We start from the raw sequence: 16,780 nt of genomic DNA on the forward strand, positions 1-16,780 counted from the left end.
TGCATCACATTTATTACTGACTGCTCCACATTTATTACTGACTGCATCACATTTATTACTGACTGCATCACATTTATTACTGACTGCTCCACATTTATTACTGACTGCATCACATTTATTACTGACTACATCACATTTATTACTGACTGCTCCACATTTATTACTGACTGCTCCACATTTATTACCGACTGCTCCACATTTATCATTGACTGCTCCACATTTATTACTGACCGCTCCATATTTATTACTGACTGCTCCACATTTATTACTGACAGCATTACATTTATTACTGACTGCTCCACATTTATCACTGACTGCTCCACATTTATTACTGACTGCTCCACATTTATTACTGACTGCACCACATTTATTACTGACTGCTCCACATTTATCATTGACTGCTCCACATTTATTACTGACTGCTCCACATTTATTACTGACTGCATCACATTTATCACTGACTGCTCCACATTTATTACTGACTGCATCACATTTATTACTGACTGCTCCACATTTATTACTGACTGCTCCATATTTATAACTGACTGCACCACATTTATTACTGACTGCTCCACATTTATTACTGACTGCTCCACATTTATTACTGACTGCTCCACATTTATTACTGACTGCATCACATTTATTACTGACTGCTCCACATTTATTACTGACTGCATCACATTTATTACTGACTGCTCCACATTTATTACTGACTGCTCCACATTTATTACTGACGGCATCACATTTATTACTGACTGCTCCACATTTATCATTGACATTTATCATTTATCACCGACTGCTCCACATTTATTTATGACTGCATCACATTTCTTACTGACTGCTCCACATTTATTACCGACTGCTCCATATTTATTACTGACTGCTCCACATTTATTACTGACTGCATTACATTTATTACTGACAACATCACATTTATTACTGACTGCTCCACATTTATTACTGACTGCTCCACATTTATTACTGACTGCATCACATTTATTACTGACTGCATCACATTTATTACTGACTGCACCACATTTATTACTGACTGCATCACATTTATTACTGACTGCTCCACATTTATTACTGACTGCTCCACATTTATCATTGACTGCACCACATTTATTACTGACTGCTCCACATTTATTACTGACTGCTCCCCATTTATTACTGACTGCATCACATTTATTACTGACTGCTCCACATTTATTACTGACTGCTCCACATTTATTACTGACTACATCACATTTATTACTGATTGCACCACATTTATTACTGACTACATCACATTTATTACTGACTGCATCACATTTATTACTGACTACTCCACATTTATTACTGACTGCTCCACATTTATTACTGACTGCATCACATTTATTACTGACTGCATCACATTTATTACTGACTGCATCACATTTATTACTGACTGTATCACATTTATCACTGAAAGCTCCACATTTATTACTGACTGCATCACATTTATTATTGACTGCTCCACATTTATTACTGACTGCTCCACATTTATTACTGACTACATCACATTTATTACTGACTACATCACATTTATTACTGACTACATCACATTTATTACTGACTGCTCCACATTTATTACTGACTGCACCACATTTATTACTGACTGCTCCACATTTATTACTGACTGCTCCACATTTATTACTGACTGCATCACATTTATTACTGACTGTATCACATTTATTACTGACTGCATCACATTTATTACTGACTGTATCACATTTATCACTGACTGCTCCACATTTATTACTGACTGCACCACATTTATTACTGACTACATCACATTTATTACTGACTGCATCACATTTATTACTGACTGCACCACATTTATTACTGACTGCATCACATTTATTACTGACTGCATCACATTTATTACTGACTGCATCACATTTATTACTGACTGTATCACATTTATCACTGACTGCATCACATTTATTACTGACTGTATCACATTTATTACTGACTGCATCACATTTATTACTGACTGCATCACATTTATTACTGACTGTATCACATTTATTACTGACTGCTCCACATTTATTACTGACTGCTCCACATTTATTACTGACTACATCACATTTATTACTGACTACATCACATTTATTACTGACTGCTCCACATTTATTACTGACTGCACCACATTTATTACTGACTGCATCACATTTATTACTGACTGCTCCACATTTATTACTGACTACACCACATTTATTACTGACTGCATTACATTTATTACTGACTGCTCCACATTTATCACTGACTGTATCACATTTATTACTGACTGCATCACATTTATTACTGACTGCACCATATTTATTACTGACTGTATCACATTTATTACTGACTGCATCACATTTATTACTGACTGCTCCACATTTATTACTGACTACATCACATTTATTACTGACTGCACCACATTTATTACTGACTGCTCCACATTTATTACTGACTGCACCACATTTATCACTGACTGCTCCACATTTATTACTGACTGCTCCACATTTATCACTGACTGCTCCACATTTATTACTGACTGTATCACATTTATTACTGACTGCATCACATTTATTACTGACTTTATCACATTTATTACTGACTACATCACATTTATTACTGACTGCATCACATTTATTACTGACTGCTCCACATTTATTACTGACTGCTCCACATTTATCACTGACTGCTCCACATTTATTACTGACTGTATCACATTTATTACTGACTGCATCACATTTATTACTGACTTTATCACATTTATTACTGACTACATCACATTTATTACTGACTGCTCCACATTTATTACTGACTGCTCCACATTTATTACTGACTGCATCACATTTATTACTGACTACTCCACATTTATAACTGACTGCTCCACATTTATTACTGACTGCTTCACATTTATTACTGACTGCTCCACATTTATTACTGACTACATCACATTTATTACTGACTGCATCACATTTATTACTGACTGTATCACATTTATTACTGACTGTATCACATTTATTACTGACTACATCACATTTATTACTGACTGCACCACATTTATTACTGACTGCTCCACATTTATTACTGACTGCTCCACATTTATTACTGACTGCATCACATTTATTACTCACTACTCCACATTTATTACTGACTGCTCCACATTTATTACTGACTGCTTCACATTTATTACTGACTGCTCCACATTTATTACTGACTACATCACATTTATTACTGACTGCATCACATTTATTACTGACTACTCCACATTTATTACTGACTGCATCACATTTATTACTGACTGTATCACATTTATCACTGACTGCTCCACATTTATTACTGACTGCATCACATTTATTACTGACTGCTCCACATTTATTACTGACTGCATCACATTTATTACTGACTACATCACATTTATTACTGACTGCATCACATTTATTACTGACTGCTCCACATTTATTACTGACTACATCACATTTATTACTGACTGCACCACATTTATTACTGACTGCTCCACATTTATTACTGACTGCTCCACATTTATTACTGACTGCATCACATTTATTACTGACTACTCCACATTTATTACTGACTGCTCCACATTTATTACTGACTGCATCACATTTATTACTGACTACTCCACATTTATTACTGACTGCTCCACATTTATTACTGACTGCACCATATTTATTACTGACTGTATCACATTTATTACTGACTGCATCACATTTATTACTGACTGCTCCACATTTATTACTGACTACATCACATTTATTACTGACTGCACCACATTTATTACTGACTGCTCCACATTTATTACTGACTGCACCACATTTATCACTGACTGCTCCACATTTATTACTGACTGCTCCACATTTATTACTGACTGCTCCACATTTATTACTGACTGCTCCACATTTATTACTGACTGCATCACATTTATTACTGACTGCTCCACATTTATTACTGACTGCATCACATTTATTACTGACTGCTCCACATTTATTACTGACTGCTCCACATTTATTACTGACGGCATCACATTTATTACTGACTGCTCCACATTTATCATTGACATTTATCATTTATCACCGACTGCTCCACATTTATTTATGACTGCATCACATTTCTTACTGACTGCTCCACATTTATTACCGACTGCTCCATATTTATTACTGACTGCTCCACATTTATTACTGACTGCATTACATTTATTACTGACAACATCACATTTATTACTGACTGCTCCACATTTATTACTGACTGCTCCACATTTATTACTGACTGCATCACATTTATTACTGACTGCACCACATTTATTACTGACTGCATCACATTTATTACTGACTGCTCCACATTTATTACTGACTGCTCCACATTTATCATTGACTGCACCACATTTATTACTGACTGCTCCACATTTATTACTGACTGCTCCCCATTTATTACTGACTGCATCACATTTATTACTGACTGCTCCACATTTATTACTGACTGCTCCACATTTATTACTGACTACATCACATTTATTACTGATTGCACCACATTTATTACTGACTACATCACATTTATTACTGACTGCATCACATTTATTACTGACTACTCCACATTTATTACTGACTGCTCCACATTTATTACTGACTGCATCACATTTATTACTGACTGCATCACATTTATTACTGACTGCATCACATTTATTACTGACTGCATCACATTTATTACTGACTGCATCACATTTATTACTGACTGCATCATATTTATTACTGACTACATCACATTTATTACTGACTGCACCACATTTATTATTGACTGCTCCACATTTATTACTGACTGCTCCACATTTATTACTGACTACATCACATTTATCACTGAAAGCTCCACATTTATTACTGACTGCATCACATTTATTATTGACTGCTCCACATTTATTACTGACTGCTCCACATTTATTACTGACTACATCACATTTATTACTGACTACATCACATTTATTACTGACTACATCACATTTATTACTGACTGCTCCACATTTATTACTGACTGCACCACATTTATTACTGACTGCTCCACATTTATTACTGACTGCATCACATTTATTACTGACTGCATCACATTTATTACTGACTGCACCACATTTATTACTGACTACACCACATTTATTACTGACTGCTCCACATTTATTACTGACTGCTCCACATTTATTACTGACAGCACCACATTTATTACTGACTGCTCCACATTTATTACTGACTGCTCCACATTTATTACTGACTGCATCACATTTATTACTGACAGCACCACATTTATTACTGACTGTATCACATTTATTACTGACTACACCACATTTATTACTGACTGCTCCACATTTATTACTGACTACACCACATTTATTACTGACTACACCACATTTATTACTGACTGCTCCACATTTATTACTGACTGCATCACATTTATTACTGACAGCACCACATTTATTACTGACTGTATCACATTTATTACTGACTGCATCACATTTATTACTGACTGTATCACATTTATCACTGACTGCTCCACATTTATTACTGACTGCACCACATTTATTACTGACTACATCACATTTATTACTGACTGCATCACATTTATTACTGACTGCACCACATTTATTACTGACTGCATCACATTTATTACTGACTGCATCACATTTATTACTGACTGCATCACATTTATTACTGACTGTATCACATTTATCACTGACTGCATCACATTTATTACTGACTGTATCACATTTATTACTGACTGCATCACATTTATTACTGACTGCATCACATTTATTACTGACTGTATCACATTTATTACTGACTGCTCCACATTTATTACTGACTACATCACATTTATTACTGACTACATCACATTTATTACTGACTGCTCCACATTTATTACTGACTGCACCACATTTATTACTGACTGCATCACATTTATTACTGACTGCTCCACATTTATTACTGACTACAACACATTTATTACTGACTGCATTACATTTATTACTGACTGCTCCACATTTATCACTGACTGTATCACATTTATTACTGACTGCATCACATTTATTACTGACTGCACCACATTTATTACTGACTGCACCACATTTATTACTGACTGCATCACATTTATTACTGACTGCTCCACATTTATTACTGACTGTATCACATTTATTACTGACTGTATCACATTTATTACTGACTGCATCACATTTATTACTGACTGCACCATATTTATTACTGACTGTATCACATTTATTACTGACTGCATCACATTTATTACTGACTGCTCCACATTTATTACTGACTACATCACATTTATTACTGACTGCACCACATTTATTACTGACTGCTCCACATTTATTACTGACTGCACCACATTTATCACTGACTGCTCCACATTTATTACTGACTGCTCCACATTTATCACTGACTGCTCCACATTTATTACTGACTGTATCACATTTATTACTGACTGCATCACATTTATTACTGACTTTATCACATTTATTACTGACTACATCACATTTATTACTGACTGCACCACATTTATTACTGACTGCTCCACATTTATTACTGACTGCTCCACATTTATTACTGACTGCATCACATTTATTACTGACTACTCCACATTTATAACTGACTGCTCCACATTTATTACTGACTGCTTCACATTTATTACTGACTGCTCCACATTTATTACTGACTACATCACATTTATTACTGACTGCATCACATTTATTACTGACTGTATCACATTTATTACTGACTGTATCACATTTATTACTGACTACATCACATTTATTACTGACTGCACCACATTTATTACTGACTGCTCCACATTTATTACTGACTGCTCCACATTTATTACTGACTGCATCACATTTATTACTGACTACTCCACATTTATTACTGACTGCTCCACATTTATTACTGACTGCTTCACATTTATTACTGACTGCTCCACATTTATTACTGACTACATCACATTTATTACTGACTGCATCACATTTATTACTGACTACTCCACATTTATTACTGACTGCATCACATTTATTACTGACTGTATCACATTTATCACTGACTGCTCCACATTTATTACTGACTGCATCACATTTATTACTGACTGCTCCACATTTATTACTGACTGCATCACATTTATTACTGACTACATCACATTTATTACTGACTGCATCACATTTATTACTGACTGCTCCACATTTATTACTGACTACATCACATTTATTACTGACTGCACCACATTTATTACTGACTGCTCCACATTTATTACTGACTGCTCCACATTTATTACTGACTGCATCACATTTATTACTGACTACTCCACATTTATTACTGACTGCTCCACATTTATTACTGACTGCATCACATTTATTACTGACTACTCCACATTTATTACTGACTGCTCCACATTTATTACTGACTGCACCACATTTATTACTGACTGCATCACATTTATTACTGACTGCTCCACATTTATTACTGACTGCATCACATTTATTACTGACTGCTCCACATTTATTACTGACTACATCACATTTATTACTGACTGCACCACATTTATTACTGACTGCTCCACATTTATTACTGACTGCACCACATTTATCACTGACTGCTCCACATTTATTACTGACTGCTCCACATTTATCACTGACTGCTCCACATTTATTACTGACTGTATCACATTTATTACTGACTGCATCACATTTATTACTGACTGTATCACATTTATTACTGACTACATCACATTTATTACTTACTGCACCACATTTATTACTGACTGCTCCACATTTATTACTGACTGCTCCACATTTATTACTGACTGCATCACATTTATTACTGACTACTCCACATTTATTACTGACTGCTCCACATTTATTACTGACTGCTTCACATTTATTACTGACTGCTCCACATTTATTACTGACTACATCACATTTATTACTGACTGCATCACATTTATTACTGACTGTATCACATTTATTACTGACTACATCACATTTATTACTGACTGCACCTCATTTATTACTGACTGCTCCACATTTATTACTGACTGCTCCACATTTATTACTGACTGCATCACATTTATTACTGACTACTCCACATTTATTACTGACTGCATCACATTTATTACTGACTGTATCACATTTATCACTGACTGCTCCACATTTATTACTGACTGCATCACATTTATTACTGACTGCTCCACATTTATTACTGACTGCTCCACATTTATTACTGACTACATCACATTTATTACTGACTGCACCACATTTATTACTGACTGCTCCACATTTATTACTGACTGCTCCACATTTATTACTGACTGCTCCACATTTATTACTGACTGCATCACATTTATTACTGACTGCATCACATTTATTACTGACTGTATCACATTTATTACTGACTGTATCACATTTATTACTGACTGCTCCACATTTATTACTGATTGCTCCACATTTATTACTGACTGCATCACATTTATTACTGACTGCTCCACATTTATTTCTGACTGTTTCACATTTATTACTGACTGCATCACATTTATTACTGACTGCATCACATTTATTACTGACTGCATCACATTTATTACTGACTGCACCATATTTATTACTGACTGCACCACATTTATTACTGACTACATCACATTTATTACTGACTGCATCACATTTATTACTGACTGCATCACATTTATTACTGACTGCACCACATTTATTACTGACTGCATCACATTTATTACTGACTGCATCACATTTATTACTGACTGCACCACATTTATTACTGACTGCACCACATTTATTACTGACTGCATCACATTTATTACTGACTGCATCACATTTATTACTGACTACATCACATTTATTACTGACTGCATCACATTTATTACTGACTACATCACATTTATTACTGACTGCATCACATTTATTACTGACTGCATCACATTTATTACTGACTGCATCACATTTATTACTGACTACATCACATTTATTACTGACTGCATCACATTTATTACTGACTGCACCACATTTATTACTGACTGCATCACATTTATTACTGACTGCATCACATTTATTACTGACTGCACCACATTTATTACTGACTGCACCACATTTATTACTGACTGCATCACATTTATTACTGACTACATCACATTTATTACTGACTGCATCACATTTATTACTGACTGCATCACATTTATTACTGACTGCACCACATTTATTACTGACTGCATCACATTTATTACTGACTGCATCACATTTATTACTGACTGTATCACATTTATTACTGACTGCTCCACATTTATTACTGACTGCTCCACATTTATTACTGACTGCATCACATTTATTACTGACTGTATCACATTTATTACTGACTGCTCCACATTTATTACTGACTGTATCACATTTATTACTGACTGCATCACATTTATTACTGACTGCACCACATTTATTACTGACTGCATCACATTTATTACTGACTGCATCACATTTATTACTGACTACATCACATTTATTACTGACTGCATCACATTTATTACTGACTGCACCACATTTATTACTGACTACATCACATTTATTACTGACTGTATCACATTTATTACTGACTGCTCCACATTTATTACTGACTGCACCACATTTATTACTGACTGCATCACATTTATTACTGACTGCATCACATTTATTACTGACTGCACCACATTTATTACTGACTGTATCACATTTATTACTGACTGTATCACATTTATTACTGACTACATCACATTTATTACTGACTGTATCACATTTATTACTGACTGCTCCACATTTATTACTGACTGCACCACATTTATTACTGACTACATCACATTTATTACTGACTGCATCACATTTATTACTGACTGCTCCACATTTATTACTGACTACACCACATTTATTACTGACTGCTCCACATTTATTACTGACTGCATCACATTTATTACTGACTGCATCTCATTTATTACTGACTACATCACATTTATTACTGACTGCATCTCATTTATTACTGACTACATCACATTTATTACTGACTGCATCACATTTATTACTGACTGCTCCACATTTATCACTGACTGCTCCACATTTATCACTGACTGCTCCACATTTATCACTGACTGCTCCACATTTATTACTGACTGCACCACATTTATTACTGACTGCATCACATTTATTACTGACTGCATCACATTTATTACTGACTACATCACATTTATTACTGACTGCATCACATTTATTACTGACTGCACCACATTTATTACTGACTGCATCACATTTATTACTGACTGCATCACATTTATTACTGACTGCACCACATTTATTACTGACTGCACCACATTTATTACTGACTGCATCACATTTATTACTGACTGCATCACATTTATTACTGACTACATCACATTTATTACTGACTGCATCACATTTATTACTGACTGCATCACATTTATTACTGACTGCACCACATTTATTACTGACTGCATCACATTTATTACTGACTGCATCACATTTATTACTGACTGTATCACATTTATTACTGACTGCTCCACATTTATTACTGACTGCTCCACATTTATTACTGACTGCATCACATTTATTACTGACTGTATCACATTTATTACTGACTGCTCCACATTTATTACTGACTGCATCACATTTATTACTGACTGCATCACATTTATTACTGACTGCACCACATTTATTACTGACTGCATCACATTTATTACTGACTACATCACATTTATTACTGACTGCATCACATTTATTACTGACTGCACCACATTTATTACTGACTACATCACATTTATTACTGACTGTATCACATTTATTACTGACTGCTCCACATTTATTACTGACTGCACCACATTTATTACTGACTGCATCACATTTATTACTGACTGCATCACATTTATTACTGACTGCACCACATTTATTACTGACTGTATCACATTTATTACTGACTGTATCACATTTATTACTGACTACATCACATTTATTACTGACTGTATCACATTTATTACTGACTGCTCCACATTTATTACTGACTGCACCACATTTATTACTGACTACATCACATTTATTACTGACTGCATCACATTTATTACTGACTGCTCCACATTTATTACTGACTACACCACATTTATTACTGACTGCTCCACATTTATTACTGACTGCATCACATTTATTACTGACTGCATCTCATTTATTACTGACTACATCACATTTATTACTGACTGCATCTCATTTATTACTGACTACATCACATTTATTACTGACTGCATCACATTTATTACTGACTGCACCACATTTATTACTGACTACATCACATTTATTACTGACTGTATCACATTTATTACTGACTGCATCACATTTATTACTGACTGCTCCACATTTATTACTGACTACACCACATTTATTACTGACTGCTCCACATTTATTACTGACTGCATCACATTTATTACTGACTGCTCCACATTTATTACTGACTACACCACATTTATTACTGACTGCATTACATTTATTACTGACTGCTCCACAACAGCTGCTGCAGAACCTCATATTAATGTAGAAATGCAGTGGTGGGGGAAGATATGAGGGGATGATGCAGAGGGGTCTGTAAGGGACACATAGGAGCTTCATAGATGCTCCTGCACACAGGACACTAAGGGGTTGCGGCAGAGTGTGAGGAGACACTGGGGGGACGGAGGACTTGGCTCTGGATTATTTCCGGCTGCTATGGAGGAGGCTGCGGCTTCTTCTTCAGGTGACGACTTCTCCCTCAAGTCTCCCGCGCTGCTGACATGTAGAGCAGGGATTGGCTGCAGACAGGCTCCTCCCCTCCTCGATCCCTCCAGATAGCAGGATCCTCCCTGTACGGAGTAGAAGAATGGAGCCCTGCATCTCAGTACCGCTGCGCTGCCCATTACAGGGGCATAATTACAGCCAGGGGGAAAGAGGAGCCCGGACACGGCCGAGTACGGGCCCATGACCCTGCCGGGCCCCGTAGCAACTGCTACGTCTGCAGTTCCGCCCCTGTACTTATACATGTTTTGGTGACTTTTACTAGAATGTTCTGTGTGCCGCCTGGTGGCTCCTCATTGAAATGTAAAAGTTCAGACTAAGAACACAGGAAAATCCTTGGTGCATAAATCTCAGATCCACATAGTTATAAATGATGCAAGGAGTCCTGAGATTATGTGAAGACTCCTTGCATCATACATAGATACAACAGACATAGATACTTAGGGGGGATTTATCTTCATTAATGTTCATTAACCCCTTCAGAACTATTGCCTATGCATCAATTGGAATCTATTTGAGCAAAAAGAATTTGACTTTTCTCTGCAATTTATTCAGACGCCACATCTGGATTCTAGTAATCACCGTAAGAAGTTGCAAATTATCAGCTGGGGGTCAGCTGATAACGGCCCATGTGACCTTTGCTTTCCATCGGTGTGCTAGAGGGGTCAATGAGTTCTGCTGGCTGTACTGACCATGTATAATATATTCTTATATACTTATAGGTTATTTAGATTCGATTGTTAGGAGGAGCCTGTCAGTCATCGTGGCTCTTCTGAATTGCTGATTGGCCATGCTAAAGGCGGAGGATAGAAAGTGCTCCCCAACCCCCTCCCTGCTGCTGGAGTGACAGCTGGAGGTGACATCAGGAACACAGAGGAGGGACTAATAAACCTTGGCGAGATGGCAGTGCCAGGAGGATTAATGGGGTCTTCTCATTTAATTAAAGTAATCTGCCAAATACATATATTTCTTTAATTGGCTGTTATTAAAAAAATAATAATTTCCCATAAATGTAGTCATATGGTCCCTTAGAAACTACCATATATACTCGAGTATAAGCCGACCCAAGTATAAGCCGAGACCCCTTATTTTACCACCAAAAACTGGGAAAACCTATTGACTCGAGTATAAGCCAAGGGTGGGAAATGTATCGGCCACAGCCTCCCAATATATAGCCAGCCCGCCCCCTGTAGTATATAGCCAGCCCACCCCCTGTAGTATATAGCCAGCTCGCCCCCTGTAGTATATAGCCAGCCAGCCCCCTGTAGTATATAGCCAGCCCACCTCCTGTAGTTTATAGCCAGCCAGCCCCCTGTAGTATATAGCCAGCCAGCCCCCTGTAGTATATAGCCAGCCTGCCTTCTGTAGTATATAGCCTGCCAGCCCCCTGTAGTATATAGCCAGCCCACCTCCTGTAGTATATAGCCAGCCAGCCCCCTGTAGTATATAGCCAGCCTGCCTTCTGTAGTATATAGCCAACCAGCCCTCTGTGGTATATAGTCAGCCAACCCCCATATAGCATATAGCCAGCCTGCCCCCTTTAGTATATAGCCAGCCTGCCCCCTGTAGTATATAGCCAGCCAGCCCCCTGTAGTATATAGCCAGCCAGCTCCCTTAAGTATACAGCCAGCCCCCTGCCTGCTGGTGCATACTTTAATGTCATCAGCGGCGACACTGTCGCATCATAGGGTGCACCGGCCGGCAGAGCGCAATGATGCGGCACTGCAGGCTGTTACAACGGCAGAGAGAGATGGCAGAAGAGGGCCCGCGCCGAGCATTGGGGGACGACCACCTCACATTTTGGCAGCAATGGCCAGACATGCGCTATTGAGTCCTGCCTGACCTCCTGGATTCAGCGATCATTACCACAGGACGGCTGCGGGACCTGCAGTAACTCCCGGATATTTCATATACAAAAATCATTTGTGTCTTTGTGCAATCCCTCCAGCAGAGGTGGTCGTATCCAAGGACACAGTCTTGTTTCTAAGGGACCATATGACTACATTTATGAGAAATTATCTTCACGCAGGTAAATTTTTAAAATAACATCTAATTGAAGAAATGTTTCTATACGGCAGATTAATGACACTGAATGTGACTGCCCAGACGAGAGGAGAATACCCCTTTACCCCTGTAGTTATGCCCTTGTTTGTACTGAAACAGTCAGTGGATGTTTTTGTTCATCTTTTCTCAGGTTAGAGATTTCCCCTATAGAAACTATTTTATCCTATTTCATCTACACAAAACTATTTCTCCTTAATCTTGTGACTCACCCAGGGCGTTGCCATGTCCATGTAACAAGGTTATAAGCAGCGCACGGGGAGTCCGGACTGTTAGATGTTCCTGCTCTCTATAAGACCCCGGGCTTAGGAGCACATGTAACGACCCCTGGGAAATCAGTGCATGACATAAGAGGGATAAGATTTCTAAAGATCTTGGAAGCCTCCACCAGGGACTCGAAGACCAGGGTTATCCAAGATTTCAATCTGTCACTCAGTAATTCTTCTCAGATGGGCGCAGAACGAGGAGCTCAATCATCTCCATCCCTTACACACAGCCGGGGTAATGGATCCTTCTATCGACCATCGAGGACACTGGATCAGAAGAGTCACAATCATACGACATGTGTCACATCACGCGCTGAGCTCATGTTGTTTAGATGCCTGATGCTATAGATACGCTGCGGAAATCTCTGCTCCTGAGCTCCCGCTGAACATCTGGACATTGGTTCATGTTCTTAGGAAATTTTCATCTATTTGGAGGACAGTTTCCTGCAGGGCGGCTTCTTCCATGAGAGGGGGGGGGGGGGGGTGTGAAGTCAGACGTCAGAGTGCGGACCCTTTTTAGGAGCAGCATTTCGCCACCGGTAGCACAGACTTGGCAATGGCTGGCCAGTCCATACTACCGGAAAACAAATTACATTGGCGGCTTGTAGGAAAGAGTTAATAAGTTTGAATCATCGTGCAATTATTAGTGTAAAAATAAACCCATTGGAAAATACAAATCTTCCCTCAACAAGCCCTTATACATGTCAGATAAAAAGTTATTCCTTTAGGAATTTGAGCAGGAAAAAAACAACATATAAAGGTCTGGGTCCTGAAGGCCATTTTAGGTCGTTTCCTAAGGGAGCCATCACACATGTGGTTATATACATAACATTCTGTACGAGTGGCTACACAGATTCAGGGGCTCTTTGAATCCTATCCCTCACACTGACCATTGTAATCAGGGTAGCAGTTGCCATTAGGAGAGTTGAGAAACTCGCCTCAGGCGGCGGGCCTCCTGCTATAAGAGGGGGGCGGCACTGTGCTCCCGCCACGATCTCTACCCTCCGGCCTGTATAAAGCATAGATGAGGACAGTGGGAGAGAATATTAGCATAACACACGCCTCCATCTCCACCCTCAGCTCCTCCTTTCAAACACAGATTACAATGGTCAGATGATGGAACTGATATCGCCACAACCGCAGGGGCTTTAGTGTTCCTGGAACGGCCCCTAATCTCCACATGTGTGCGGTAATGAAAAAGGTCCTCTTTGATCTGACGGATTATGGAATAGTTTTCTGCTGGTGCCCCACATCGTGTAACCGGTCCTGGACTGTGGATGCACATTTAAGAAGAGATTAATTAAAAAAGTAAAAAAATGTTAATGGCGAGTTGCTGCTATTTTTCCTCTTATGTCAATTTTATAACAAAATATAATAATCTCTATTTATATGGCACCATCATACTCCATAGCGCTTTGCAAATCATAGGGGACATAAGAATATAATATTACTGAGTACAGGATGAGGGGGAGACACAAGAGCTTACAGTCTATGAGGATGAGGGGGTGACACAAGAGCTTACAGTCTATGAGGATGAGGGGAGACACAAGAGCTTACAGTCTATGAGGATGAGGGGGGGGGGGGACACAAGAGCTTACAGTCTATGAGGATGAGGGGGGGGGGGACACAAGAGCTTACAGTCTATGAGGATGAGGGGGGGGGGGGGGGACACAAGAGCTTACAGTCTATGAGGATGAGGGGGGGGGGGGACACAAGAGCTTACAGTCTATGAGGATGAGGGGGGGGGGGGGACACAAGAGCTTACAGTCTATGAGGATGAGGGGGGGGGGGGGGACACAAGAGCTTACAGTCTATGAGGATGAGGGGGGGGGGGGGGACACAAGAGCTTACAGTCTATGAGGATGATGAGGGGGGGGGGACACAAGAGCTTACAGTCTATGAGGATGATGAGGGGGTGACACAAGAGCTTACAGTCTATGAGGATGATGAGGGGGTGACACAAGAGCTTACAGTCTATGAGGATGATGAGGGGGTGACACAAGAGCTTACAGTCTATGAGGATGATGAGGGGGTGACACAAGAGCTTACAGTCTATGAGGATGATGAGGGGGTGACACAAGAGCTTACAGTCTATGAGGATGATGAGGGGGTGACACAAGAGCTTACAGTCTATGAGGATGATGAGGGGGTGACACAAGAGCTTACAGTCTATGAGGATGATGAGGGGGTGACACAAGAGCTTACAGTCTATGAGGATGATGAGGGGGTGACACAAGAGCTTACAGTCTATGAGGATGATGAGGGGGTGACACAAGAGCTTACAGTCTATGAGGATGATGAGGGGGTGACACAAGAGCTTACAGTCTATGAGGATGATGAGGGGGTGACACAAGAGCTTACAGTCTATGAGGATGATGAGGGGGTGACACAAGAGCTTACAGTCTATGAGGATGATGAGGGGGTGACACAAGAGCTTACAGTCTATGAGGATGATGAGGGGGTGACACAAGAGCTTACAGTCTATGAGGATGATGAGGGGGTGACACAAGAGCTTACAGTCTATGAGGATGATGAGGGGGTGACACAAGAGCTTACAGTCTATGAGGAGGATGAGGGGGTGACACAAGAG

The sequence above is a fragment of the Engystomops pustulosus genome, chromosome 11 (assembly GCF_040894005.1).
Source record: "Engystomops pustulosus chromosome 11, aEngPut4.maternal, whole genome shotgun sequence".
NCBI lineage: Eukaryota > Metazoa > Chordata > Amphibia > Anura > Leptodactylidae > Engystomops > Engystomops pustulosus.